This window comes from Atractosteus spatula, chromosome 23 (genome assembly GCF_055471065.1).
Source record: "Atractosteus spatula isolate fAtrSpa1 chromosome 23, fAtrSpa1.hap1, whole genome shotgun sequence".
Taxonomy (NCBI): domain Eukaryota; kingdom Metazoa; phylum Chordata; class Actinopteri; order Semionotiformes; family Lepisosteidae; genus Atractosteus; species Atractosteus spatula.
In genome coordinates, this window is record NC_142728.1 from 3,636,768 (window position 1) to 3,650,873 (window position 14,106).

The 14,106-nt window shown below is 40.1% G+C and overlaps 1 protein-coding gene across 1 annotated transcript in view; it reads left to right on the plus strand.

Moving 5' to 3' along the window:
* Positions 1–14,106, plus strand: part of LOC148816077 (multiple epidermal growth factor-like domains protein 9) — a 190,068-nt gene that overhangs the window by 160,363 nt on the left and 15,599 nt on the right. The window lies entirely within an intron of this gene.

A 14,106-nucleotide genomic window follows, 5' to 3' on the forward strand; every position in this document is an offset into this window, starting at 1 on the left:
GTATTCGTTAATGTGTACGGTAGGTCATGGTACGTTTGTTGTGGTTTCTAAGAGTAGGCTTGTGTTTATACTGGTTTGGTTAATTTAGTTCGTTTGGCTTCTTTTCATTGTATTGTAACATTATAGAGGTTCAGTTAAATTAAAGTTAGTTTTCAGTATAGGGTATACTATATATAGGATATAGGGTATACAATATCTTATAGACTATCTCTAACTAGCAGAATATACTGTAGCCCCAGGTGATAAAATCACTCAGTTACGGTCACTGTGTGTTCAAGGTGAGTGTATCCTTTAATTTGTGCATTTTGATTTTCACTATTCTGAGTAAGGGGAGTCTGCAGAAGCCATTTCACCTGTTGTAAAGTTGTGCAGTGAGTTTGCACACTTGTGTCCCAATGAATAGTGAAAAGCACCAAGTGTACCAGCTGCAAGCCGAAGCTGCCACCGAAACAAACACATATGTGCAGTATCCACTGTAACACTTCACTCTACCTAGTACTGAACACCATAAGAGCATACAGTACATTGTAGGCAACTTCAGCAAGGATGAAGATCTCCAAATCCCTACTTGTCATTGTATGTTCACACCAAACTATTGGAATCCTGCCTTCTCTCTACGAAGTTTCAAATGCTTCAAATGTACGATGTTCGTAAGCTTGTTTGCTTTGCATTAGCATGAATGGTTTATTTATTGATTGTACTGTTGCCTGTTTTAACGAGTGATTGCTTATCCCTTGCACTAGTTGAGTTCTGTGCTGAATATCAACCTCAGGATCCACTGCTGTGTCTCCAAGCACCATGCTCCCAGTGTGCAGCCCTGACTTTTGAAACAGGCCACTTGTTGAACCTGAGCTCCTTGATTTAACCAGTATGTCGTGGAGTGCACTGCTGCAATGGATTAAAGCATTTGGCTTTCTAAGATTGTACAGTATAACCTGTAATTTATGCCATATTAACCGAGCGCAGTGTGCAAACCTGGGAGTGGCCCAAGCAGCTGTGGGCACTGGACTGACCTTTCACAGTAAATTGCAGTCTTACAGACTGATCCTCGACGTGTTAACTGAAATTCGCTGGTTAGTCATACAGCTCTACAGGAAACATAAAGCACTCTTCTTGAAACTCACCCCTCTGTGTGCTTATGAGCTGCACTTTGCACCTTGCATTGTGTGGGTGGTTGTGCAAATATGTGACATTTCTGGAGGTGCTACAGCATGTTAAGAGCATATTCATTTATAAAAAGAGACAGATGACCCACAGAAAGATGCTAACATGCAGTAATTAAATGTATGTTTCAATCTGCAAATGCTGTTGCCTTGGAAAGCAAAGTTTCATTTGAGTTTGTTAGGTTATTAACAGATTTTCTGGTTGTTTAAAAATGATGACATTGTGGTTCTTACACTGCTGAAGCAGACTCGATACTGGCAGTAATTTACCAAAAGATTGAACAGATATCCAGTCCCTATGTGAGGGGATTACTCTGTGAGACTGGACTACTTTCAAATACTGGGTACAGAGTAATAAGAGAAGCTGCTTATTCTGACATGCCATTGAATCTTTTCTACGGTATAGTATGCAAAACTGAAAATCAAGAAAGTCACATACTGTATATAAACACTTGTGGGAGTTTTGTTTGCTGTTTCATGTTTGTGTTCGTTTTCTTGAAATGATTTCTTTGCTCCTGAAATGTTCACGTCAGTTAACATTAGAAGACATATCCTACTCCTACGGTATCTTATTGTTCTGATGTGATGTCTTAATTTACACCCTTACCAAGTTAGAGAATCAGGTTTTTACTTCCAAATACATGTCTCTTCTCTTCCCTTTCAGCAGCTCCTTTCTAATTTGTTGAGTAGACTGCGCAAAGGTTCCTTAATGTACTTGTACAAGTACTTGGCCCTTTGAACTGTGAGTCAGTAAAAATCACCAGGCAGGAAGTTTCTTTTCCTTGTATGATTGAATTCAGACCTGTCTTTTAACAGATGTAAAGGTCATGCTTTCACATGTGCATGACTGCTTTTAGAAAAAAACACAAAAAAAAACTAGCACATTTTCAACTGGAGAGAGTTTGGCTGAGTTTATGTTGGTCAAAACCAGTCTTTTGAAGGGGAGCAGAGGTATTTGTTTTACAGTGGCTTAATTTTAATAGAAAAATGTAAACACACCTGTAATTCTAACCCTGCTTTCAAGTATAATACAAATCTGAAGCAGTTGAAGAGCAATTTCTGGCTTGACAGCTTATACAGTATATTGAAAAATAGACCTGTGTGGTTTCCATTGGTCAGGGTTGAACACCTCAGTCTATTCTGGATTGTCCCAGCACTGAGGATGGCCCTGTTTCACCCCATACTCTGGCCTGACCTGTTCTGTTATCTTCAGTTTAACGTAAGAGGAAGAGGGATTTAAAAAAAGCTCATTTGAGGAGTGGGCCTCTGGCTTCTTCGTATTTCAGAGACTCTCAAGGACTTTTTAAAACTCCCCTTGAACTAAATGCATGAAAAGCCACCTTATCCCTCCCACCTTTCGCAAAGGAACAGCAAGGGACGTGCAGCTAATCAGGAACACACAAGACAGTTCCTGTGAAGCAGTTTTAAGCTGTTTACTTCAAGGTGTTGGGCTTAGTTTATGAGATGCATTCCTGTGTCTTGCCATAGCAAGATCCATGCTTACAGTACGTATTATATTTCAATGCAGTTTGTATTTGTTATTATTCTTTACAAAATATTCATACAGTACCTTAAGATCTAAAAAAATTCTGTCGCTGGAGCAAACACAACACTGCGTGATCCGATTAGGATGCTTAAAATGCCAGGTGTTATTTCCTGCTAAATCTTTAATTATGTCAATCTCGATTCTTGCTCAGGCCCATCTGGCCTGCTAAATACTTCTGTTTCTGGGCCCAGTGAGATGAAATGAAATATCTTCTTCTGTATTTTCTGTGAAAAGAGTGGCAAGAAAACTGTTCCTATTGTAGTCATGTCTCTTAAGGTACAGTATAAGCAGGTAAACGGGTACACCGGAGAACTTACTTTTTTATTTTTGGCTGTTTGTGCTTGTTGAAGATGTAGACTGGGCAGTGCTTTCCTCTCAGTGAAACTCGCCAGTTTCTGCTGTTTTCCTGGAAGGTGCCGTAGCTGATTAATAGCTCTTTCATGGAGGGTAGCTTAACATTCCAGTTGAAGTACACAAGCTGCTATCGCACAAGGGCACCTTGAAGTGGTCGATGTGGTAGGGAGGGGCTCATTTCATCTCAGATCAGCTCCACTATGACTCGGGAAACCCCGAAGTCATGGTACAGGGGCAACTTCACATAGTGCTGCTTGTGGAGCAACGTTGATAGTACACTGATTTTATTATTATTATTATTATTATTATTATTGAGGTTCCTCGTCACCATGTACTCAAGAGGAAAACTGCTGTAGCTTTGGCTATGACAGGCTGACATAAAGATGATAAAGTACAATAATATGACTTCTAAAACCATGACAAAAAAAAGGCTTAGAGTGTTTTTTTAAGAAAGAGTTTAATAAAAAAATATTTTTCCACATATGGAGGTTTTATTGATGATTAATAAGGCATCTGGAGTTACAAAGTAGAGTGCCTGGACCTCTACCCTTTAACTGGACCCCAGCTCTGCAGCAGGCCTGTGGAGGCACAGTGGAGCTGTGGTGAGGGGCTCTGGACTGGACTCATCACTGGAAGGTTGTGGGTTCAAATCCCATGTGTGGCACTGCTGTCGTACCCTTGAGCAAGGCCCTTCACCCTGCCTGCTCGAGTTACAGTACATGCCCAGCTGTATAAATGTGCAAACATACTGGAAGTGGTTTTGCAAAAAGTCCCATATCAGTTAATAATAAATGAACAATTCTAAAAAAGCATCAAGTTACAGTAAAATCATGATTAATGGACTACAGTATTAAACCTTCATTTATATAATATAATCTAAAGCATAACCAAGAAAAAACATTAAATATGTCTAATACCTTGTTTGCTTTCTAATTGGTGCTATTAGTATTAATATTATTAGTAGTACGGTATGTTGTTGTATGGAGGAATAAACTAGATCTGGAATTGTATCAGAGACCACTGGGGCCAGGAGGAACAGGTAGCAGGTATAGACATTAATATTGTAGTATAGTGCATACCTCTGATGATTCCTGGTGCATGTGACTCTTCATTTGCACTACATTGCAAATAAGAAGGGTGTCGTGATGGCGCAGTGGCTGGCATTGCTACCTCGCAGCGCTGGGGGCCCTGGGTTCAATTCCAGACCTGGGGTGGTGTCTGTGTGGAGTTTGCATGTTCTCCCTGCTTTCCCCTCGGTTTCGTCCAGGTGCTCCAGTTTCTTTCCTCCCGCAGTCCAAAAATGTACAGGTAGATTAACTGGCTTCTGGGAAAACTGATCGGAACGTGTGCACACGTGTGTCTGTGTCTGCCCTGCAAAAATTACAGCTGTTCCATCCAGGGTGTACCCTGCCTTGCACCCGTTTCTTTCTTGGAGAGCCTCCAGCTCCCCACAGCCCTGACCTGGCTGAAGTGCTTAGAAAAGGGATGGTTGCAAATAAGAATGGAGGAAATCCAATTTTCCAGTGAAGCTGCGGTTTTCATTTGTACAGTTGTGAATTGTGTGCTTTGATTCATCACTGCGTCTTTGTTTTCTTAGGCGATCACATGCATTCGCGTGCCTCAGGAGACCCCTGGGTACAAAAAGTGGTTTAAACACTATTTTTAAAAATGCACACATAAGCATTGCATTCTAGAAAATTGTGCTCTCTAAAACCTCAGCATAAAACATCGGCATGCTCTTCAACCCTGGAACAGAATTCAGCCGCTAGTTGTGTCAGATATAAAAAGAAAATGCATTCTTAAACTTGGCAAAGGTGCAAAATATATCTTTTAGGGAGAAAACGTTTATTTAACAAGAAACATTAAACCATTAAAGGCACACATTCCTCAGCCTAAATGTGAATTGTTAAAATGTGTAATCTTTAAAATAGTGGCCACACACTGGTACTGTTCCTACGGAAAAAAACTACACATTTTTATAACCCAACTAAAGAAGCTGGTTGTTTCACTTTCCAATATGACTCACTTCTCATTCAAAAGACCGAAATCCCTTTCTTCTCAACAAAATGAGTTTTGCGGCTTTCTGAGTTACGGAAACTAGCAGGTACAGAAGCGGGTACCTTTGACTGTGCCTTAACATGTTTTCTTTCTGCGTCCCAGTATACAGTACATGTGTACATGTATACAGGCTGATGCATGCAGTATTATGAACAGCCATCTCCTGGAATTCAATCCCATTAGGATCTTCCCTGATTAATGTGTTTCTTATCAGCATATGTCTTTCAGAAAAAGTCCAGCTTTTTTTTCTCAACATGCTTTTTTTTAAAAAAAAGTAAAAGTGAAAATGTATTTCAGATAATGCATGACCTGGCAGGTTTTTTTTTTTCAGCAGGCTGCGTTCCTTGCTGTTAAATATGTACAGGTACCCAGATATTCCACTTTTCTTTATCACACCTCCATCCTGACAAAGATAAATACACTTCATCTTAGTGCCTTTTGCTCATGATTCGTTTTCTTTACCTTGGGCTTTCACAGAAGTAATGAACTTCTGTGATTCATTTTTTGTGTTTGTATTATCAGAAGTCTGTTTTAACAAGAGCAAAAGACACCACAGAACCAGTGCTTTTTCCACCAATGGCATGTAAAGGTTTAGTTGGATCAAATTATTTTTAAAAGTTATAGAATATTGAAGATTTAGTCATATTATTACGAGTGGTTGTGTCTTCCAAGGATATGCTGACCACATATGGAGTTGTGGAAACTTGTTTTAATGAGAAACAATTTCATTATGCCTTCTTTCACGCTTCCCTGCTGTTTTGTAATGACAAAGAATATGGTTTCTTCCTGCACTGCCCAAAGATAATGATCATTCCCAGTGTACTGTATCTGCAGAAAACAGAATGCGTTCTGAAACAGAACATCTGTACCGGCCATTCACAACAAGAGCTTCAATTTACATCCATCAGCTTCTCCTTGGGCTTCTGTAATATCACTTTTCAACACCCACACATAAGACAGGGCTCTGGGCTGAGGTCTTCTCTATGAGGCAGGCTAGTGAGAGCTTAACAACAGAAAGTGGTGAATGTTCATGTAGTTTTACTGTATATAGTGGAATTGTGGGATGAGGATATTTAAACGGGAGACACGATTTTTAAAAGTGAGGCTTGATCTGTGCTGTCTTTGTGAATGACAACCCCTCTGTCTTATTTTAGTCCAGTACCTACAGTATAAGACTACAAACAGAAATAGCACTGGAGGCTCAAGCAGGCTTTGTCACAACAAAGACTCCTGCAAGTCCACCTGACCAATTGTCTTTGTTTAGATCAGATATCTTCTGCTGCACAATTCTATCTCAAATGCAACATCAAAGCAAACACAAAGTTAGGATAGAATGGAAACAGTTTACAAAGTGCTTACCTCACGGATCAGACAGAGCTTACACATTCAGTAGCAGGACAGATCTACTGAGGAGCCATCAGGATCACTAAGAGGCTTTGAGACTGTACAGTAGGTTGTATTTCTTCTCACGCAGAGGAAGTGATTTTGCTTTGGAAGGCCTTAATATTCCAGCTGTGTAGTATTTATTCGTGCTGGGGTTCCCTGAGTCACCTGCATGCTGGAGACTACTCATAAGAAATAAGAGAACCCTATTACAATGTATACACATTGTATAACTCTAAGAAATACAAGAAAGCTATTACAGTCTATATACTGTATAGTACACTATATAAGAAATGAGAGAACAGTTTAGTACAGTGTATATACTGTAGACTACTGTACAGTACAATAGAAATAAGAGATTATTTCTATTATAGTGTATATACATTATCCTGAAGTTGTCATGGTGTTCAAATTTGATTTCCTTCTCTTAAAAGGCAAACTTAGAGCCATAACTCATAGTTAGGCTCAGTTTCTCAGCACTAATATTTTTGGTTCATGTATACTGTTTTTCTTCCATGCCTTCCATATACTCTATGTACTCCTGTTAGGGCTCTGCTAATCATCAGGATTGTTTCAAATTAACACTAAATGCTTTCTCTGCCTTCCCACCCCCTCCTTAATTAAAACTTTATGGGACTGGCTGAGGATCAAGAAAGTTCAAAGGCAAAAGAAAAACGCAAGAGAGAGAGAGAGAAAGACAAGAGAGCCTCTGCACAATAAAGCAATCCAGCGTGGCTAAGAATATTAAAATCCAGAACAACGGTGCAACAGTCCTCTGTGACTGACAGGAAAATGCCTTGAATTATTCGCCAACAGCATGGCAGTGTAAGAACAAAGCAACTGTAAATAGCTGGTTAATTGATTGACGCAAATGCGGGGCTACATAGCTCTATTGGAGTGTGTGGGAAAGCTCAAGAAGGCTGGCTTAGTGTGTTTTGGGCTGTTGACAGAGATTCCTCCACATAGACTTTCTACAGCGTCCTTCACATCTCTCACTGAGTAGCACTGACCTGACAAAGCTGCCTGGCCTGCTGATAATTCATTTCACACGAAGGAATAAGTTTTAATAGTACAGAGCAGATCCTTTAAACTTTAGTAGCAACATCCTCGTTAAAGCCCTTATAGGTCATTTTATTTCCATTGAAAGGATAATGTATAATATAATAATGTGGATATGACAACAGGGTTATTGGTTTTAACAGTTGTGGGGTTTTGCAGTTGACAGAACTGTTGACAAGTGCTCTGATGTTCATCCTTATGTGATGGCTCTCCTTCTTCCTTTACTTGAATGATGATAAATTATTTAAAAACTGAGAGTGGGGAAATTAAGATGGAGACCGTCACCCAGCTCTACGAACGGCCTGAGATGCTACTCAAATCTCGGAGGATCGCAGCCTGACTTGGACTGCTGTTACTCGATTGAATTTTGGGACAGGGAGTCAGTCAGTCTCCATGAGCCTGGGGACGAGCTGTAGTCTGGGTTCTGCATGACTCCCTGCTGTTTGCAGCGCAGTGGAAAAGTCCTGAGTAGCGGGACTGCCAGCCCGGCGGGTTGATTTTGGAAAATCTAGTGAGTAAAAGGGCAGCATGCTGGCACATTGATCAGCATTGCTTCCTTGGAGTGCTGGAGCCCTGGGTTCTATTCCGGACATGGGGGAATATCTGGGTGTAATTTGAACATTTGTGATGTTCTCCTTGTGTTCTCCGGGCAATCTGTTTTCCTCTCACAGTCCAAAAACATATTAGGAGGTTAAGTGGCTCCTAGGACAAAATGGCCCTGGTGTGAGTGTGTTTGTCTGTGTATGCCCTGTGATGGACTGATGTCCCATCCATGGGGTACCCTGCTTTGAGATGGGTGCTTGCCAGTTGCTTGCAGCTCCCCCACGACCTTGAATTGGAAGAAGTGGTTAGAAAATTGGTGGATAGTGAGTGAAACCTGGTATAGATGATTGACTGACATTAGTTAATGATTGCTGTGGGAGCCTTCATATTAGAAGAGTCCAGTTTCAGAAGAAAGGCTATTGTTTCTGTAAGGAGTAGAGGAATTCCCGGACCTGTGCTGGGCTTCCCTTCTCTGAAAACTGATCTCTTCAGATTGGGTGGTCGGGGGGAGGCTGATGGGACAGGCTTGCAGAAACGGCTTCTGTTCTGGCCAGAGATTACATAAATGTTCTGGGCATTTATCTTTTTCGTCAAGATGTCTGATGAAGTAAAGTGTAGTTTCAGGCCTATTCTGTCAACAGAACTCTGAGCAGTACTCAATTCAGTGACTGAGTTTGAGTAAGTCTTAATTGTTAAGGTGCAGTTTTTTTAGGTCTACAGACAATAATTTTAAGGCCTACTTTTGGGTGTGGGGATCCCTTCACAGCTCTTCAAAATTGACACCGAAGGTAAAGGAAGTGCTCATATTTAAAAGGAATATTTAGTACATGTATCCTGGGAAGGTACAGTAATTAGTATTGCACTGTTTTTTTATGGAATGATTAAGATTCGTTCTCCTAAGTGTTTCATGTAATAATAAAATATTATTAGCATAATACAAAAGCTTAAGCCCTTGTTGGACATACTGTAAATTGACCATTAAAATCAGTGTGTGTGACTGCTTTTATTAGTTTTACTATGTTTTTAGTTACATACCAGTGTACAGTACCTGTTGTGCATTATATAACGCATACAATACAACAACAACAATGGTGCTGAGCTGTCACTGTCTCAGTATTTTGATAATCTTGTACCTTTCAGTTTCATTTTCATACTCAGAAATACTTGGCTCTCATATTCCAGTTCTGTTGCAAAACTTTTTTTTTGTTTTAGAGCCTTTGTTGGAGTTGAGAAAGCTGTTCGTAAACCATAAATGAACTGTTTGTGTCCATTTTGTTTAGAGCATTTTTGTGGAAAAGCTCCAAGGACAAAGGAAAGGAGAAGGATATTTTTTAAATAGTTCTGTTTTCTCTAAAATGTTCCTGCAATATTTACAGTATAATGACCACAAAGGCACCCAGCTCCCCAGTTTGTTCTGGTCTGTGCGATATGGATGTTTTTGTGTTTACTGTATATATGCATGAGGTGCCATCTTTGAAATCTTTGCTAGGTTCTTCAACACCAAGTGCCACTGTAACCAAACGCCAACTCTGACTCAACACCAGAGGAACCTTTTCAGTATTTAAACGATCAATTCAAAGACAAGCACCACTGTTCAGTCACAAAGATCTGTTCTGATTCACTCTCTATGTGTGATGTGCATATGGGTGTCTTTGGTGACAAGGCAAATGTCAGTGCAATTTATTTGAAAATATGAATGCTTTAATCTGTTAATTACAGCCTGCAAAGTTAATTTATTGCAGAGACGCACAGAAGGGTTAAATCGATCTGGCTTCTTAGAAGTGCTGAATTCTCCTCTGCATTTATGCACAAGTGCACACACAACAATTAATTTCTGCTGGAGCTGCTCACAATCTGCCTGTTTCTGAGTTTTTTTTTGTTTATTTTGCCTTACAAGCAGAATTAATGAAGTGGCAAAAATTGCATCCCATCTGACGGAGCTCTGTCTCCAGGCGGGAGGTAGTCAGAGTTCATTCTGACTTACTGTGTGTGGTGGACAGTTTGGTAATAATCAATACCAGGGAAGAGCTTATGAGTATGACTGGTACTGAATTCACATTTCATGTCCTTTTTTAAACTTTGACCTTGGTTTTGATCACATTCCAGTTAAGTCTCTTAAAATCTCTTGATGTGAATTGCGAATGGATAATGTACAGAATTCTTGTTTTGAAGGAAGCAGAAAATGCCAAGACTTTTCATCTCGTATTATTATATTACATTGTTTATTTTGGTATGCTGGGATACAAGCGGTCTGTTCTTCAATGCGGTCTCTTCTTCAATGCAGCTGTGTAAAGGCATTTGTTGTACTTGTTGGGGTTATTAAGGGTTTGAAACTTTAGGTATCCGTAATGTGCTCAGTCCTATATAAAAGACTTTAATTGCGCTTAGAGGATCCAAGATTTTCCTAAAGACACAGATCACTTTAGTAGCCTACACAGCACCTTACCATGATCCAACGTACCTCTTTCATCCTTTGATTTCATGTCAAATCCTCTGCAAGGAGTTAAAACGTTGCACAAAATGCAGTTCTCAGCCTCCTACCATGATAGATGCTCAGGTGCGAACCCAGCCCAAGGTGGTGTCTTCTTCTTTCATCCGCTCTCGGCTGTGTTCCTTAGCCAGTGAGTCCAGACCCTCCAATGTCTGCCAGTGGCTTTTCACTAAATATGTTCATGTACTGGGGTCATCGTATCTTCAGAAAAGAACCTGCATTGTCTTTATCTTTATCGCTCTGTGACGTCACAGAGAAGGCTTTTTGAGTTTGTGATTTCAAGGTGTCTGCTCGCACTGGACGCGGCTGCATCTTTCAGCTGTTCTGCTCTCGCCTCTGGATCTCCCTCCCATTTCACAGTGGAAACTCGTGCCTTCGAAACTGAATTGAAAGTCTGCCTTTTTCACAGAAGAGTGTAACTCCTACAAACGGACAGTTAAACAAGCATCTGGCGTGTCTGCTCTGTCCAGTAGCTCATTTCGCACACTGTGCACTGTATATATCTGTAGTGTGGGCAGTGATCAGGAGCTTTAACTTTGAGTCCATTATTCCAAACTGTCCACAGAGCATGTCCTTGACCTTGTTTCCTTTGTGTCTGTAAAGCCCTCCTGTTAACTAACATGATGACATAAAGAAAAACAGTAAGTTCAGTACTGTATATACTGTACTTACACATTTCCCAGCATATAAGCTTGTAAGGCACCACTAAAGACAAAGGAATTCTGCCTGAATTTGTGTTGAGGGTCATCAGTGGGATAGGGAATGGAACTCTTACGTGTTGATTGTGAGACTGACACTGTCAGTTTAGCCAGATGAGACGAGACCTACAGAACTGACAGTCATTCACTTTCTAGAGAGTGTGGCTTGAGATCAGGAGCTATCTTTACTGTAAGTTGTATGTCTCTGCTGTACAATTGTACTTTCAAAGGTTTTGCTTTGATATTGACACCCATATAAAGCACCTCAAATTAGTTCAGTGCAATGTAAAGGGACTGAACTGTGATGTGTCAAATAAAGGATAATTCATGTCTGTTCCACAGAGGGACCACAGCAATAACTGCCATGATCGATTTACTTCTGTGGCTGATGAGACTTGTTGCCATGAGTAATGCTTGCTGCTGGCACTGGGCTGCTTTCAGATAACCTGAGGATACTGCCATCGATCTTTATATGAGCGATTTTTTTAAAGGAATGTCTATTTCGTTTTAATTGTTTTTACCCTTCCACAAAGAGTAGCTAATTATTCCTTTTTCTTTTATATATTACATACTGTGTATTATCTATACTGTGTATTGTAACACCCAGAGGGTCAGTGTCTGAGAGCATCACTAAATTACTAACACTAAGCATAAGGAAATTGGTCTATGGAGATCAGAAGAGGAACTTTAACTTACAATTTTTTTTATCTTGGAATGACTTTGAAATCATTTTCATGTAAAATGAAAACTGGACACACAAAAAAACTTGAAGGAGAAAAATGTGTATGTTTATGTAAAAAAAGTGCTGTTTTCTCACAAAATCTCCTATTGACAATGCCTACAAATACAACCAGTCCACCAGTGTATTATAATCCATACAGTTTGTGTATGTGTCAAAATATACCATATACATGTAGCTGTCCTGCTAAGACAACAGTCTTAGCTTGTATTACCTAAAAGTATCCAAAAGTACAGTAGTTTTCGCATTCGTTTTCAGACTGTTTCATGTACTGTCCATTGCTTATCATCCCCTGGGAGTTTGACTGGATTCTTTAAAAAACTATAACAGTCCGTCAGAATACAAGAGGAACAGTATTCAACACCATTTCAGCCACTCAGAGTTGTATGCTGTACATGAATACACTATTTTTCTGCTTAAGTGTGAAATGTTTTCTTTTTGGCTGAGATCCCCCTAGTACTATAACTCAGTGTAATTATGTTTTTCATCAGCTGAAGTGTAGCATGCACCTACGTCGCAGGCATTATATACCAGCAGCGCTGATAAAACTGCATAAGGTCCAATTCAGCAATTGTATGAAACAGTACATTTAAAGGGTCCAGGTTAAGCATACTTGAAGCAGAAATTTACCCTGGACATTGGGGTTAACACTTCTCCTCTTACAATGCAATGGGATCTTTAATGATCACGTACTGCACTCAGGACATTGCTTTCATGTCTTATCCATTGGGTTGCACGTCCTGTAGCACAGTGTTTCCCTGTCGCCATGCTGGAATGCTGCTGTGGAAATTGTGGTCTATGAGGGAGAGCACCACGTACTGTTTCACAGACGCCACCAAGAGCAGCAACCTGTATATTCTTAGAGGTTTCCTATGCCAGTAACACTGCTGTATTGGGGCAAACTGTATTAGCTAGCTGACCTAATGTATAGAATAAAACACTATTTTAGATGTGGCGTCTCCTAGTTTCAGTTGATCTGGTGTGTGCTGTGTTTAGTAGCTGAGAAAGCGGTGGTTATCTCTTCGAATAGCCTGTTGTGTTTTTCATTTGTTCTCCTTACTAATAAACTTGTTTTGCCGTCTTTCCAGAAACCTTTTAAATTGATCTCGTGGACTGGCTTGGGCCGTTTAGTGGAGTCACAGTGCCACTTAGTGGCTGTTAGTCCTCTTTGCAGCTGTCGGCCAGCTACAGTAGGTAAGATAAGGACAATGCAAGCTATTGGATGAAGCTATGAAATCTTTACCAGTTTCAGTAAAATAATCTGTATTTGATAGCTGATGAATATGGATTGTTTAAATAACATTCCTACAGCAGCATTCCAAATCATTTTCTTGAGAAACATTCACAATCCATCATGCACCTACTGTACTAGTACAGACTCTGGTACTATCATGCTTATTGCAAAATTAACTCCCTTTTGTCCAGCCTCCTACCAATGCTGTGCACCCAATTAAAGTCAGTTATGCTGCTTGCATAATCTTTTTTCTACCTCATTTTTCTCATCCTCTTGCGTGTTACTCTATTAACCCACTGGCTTCGTATCAACACGCATACCCAAATCAGTGTCCCTGTTCTCTGCTGCTGTTGCCTCAACCACTCTTGTCCTGCCTCGGTCTCTCATATACAGTAACCACACGGCCACCATACCTTCTGTATGTGGTCTTGAATGTGCTATTCAAGAAAGGTGTATTAAAGAACGAAACTGTGGCCTCATATCCTTCACAGCTGCCTACAGTGAGGGAGACGATTGGCACAGAAAGGCCAAATTTTATATATGAAAGTAAAGATGACTGGCCAATCAAAAAATCAAAACCTGCTGTTAGCTGAGGGCAACTTTAGGCAGTTTCTGCCCTCACGAACAGGTGATGTGAAATTGTTTTGTTCATGTGGCAGTGTGACTTTTGATTTAGACATTTGGTTTCAGAAGAACCAGAAGCGACTTTAATACTGCTACGATTCTGACAAAGTTTTGTAGTCCCACTGTACGTATTTTACTTCACTCTGTCTGAGGAAATAATTTGTTTTCTTCATAATTTATTGTAAGTGAAACTCCAAGTATAACTACGATGCAG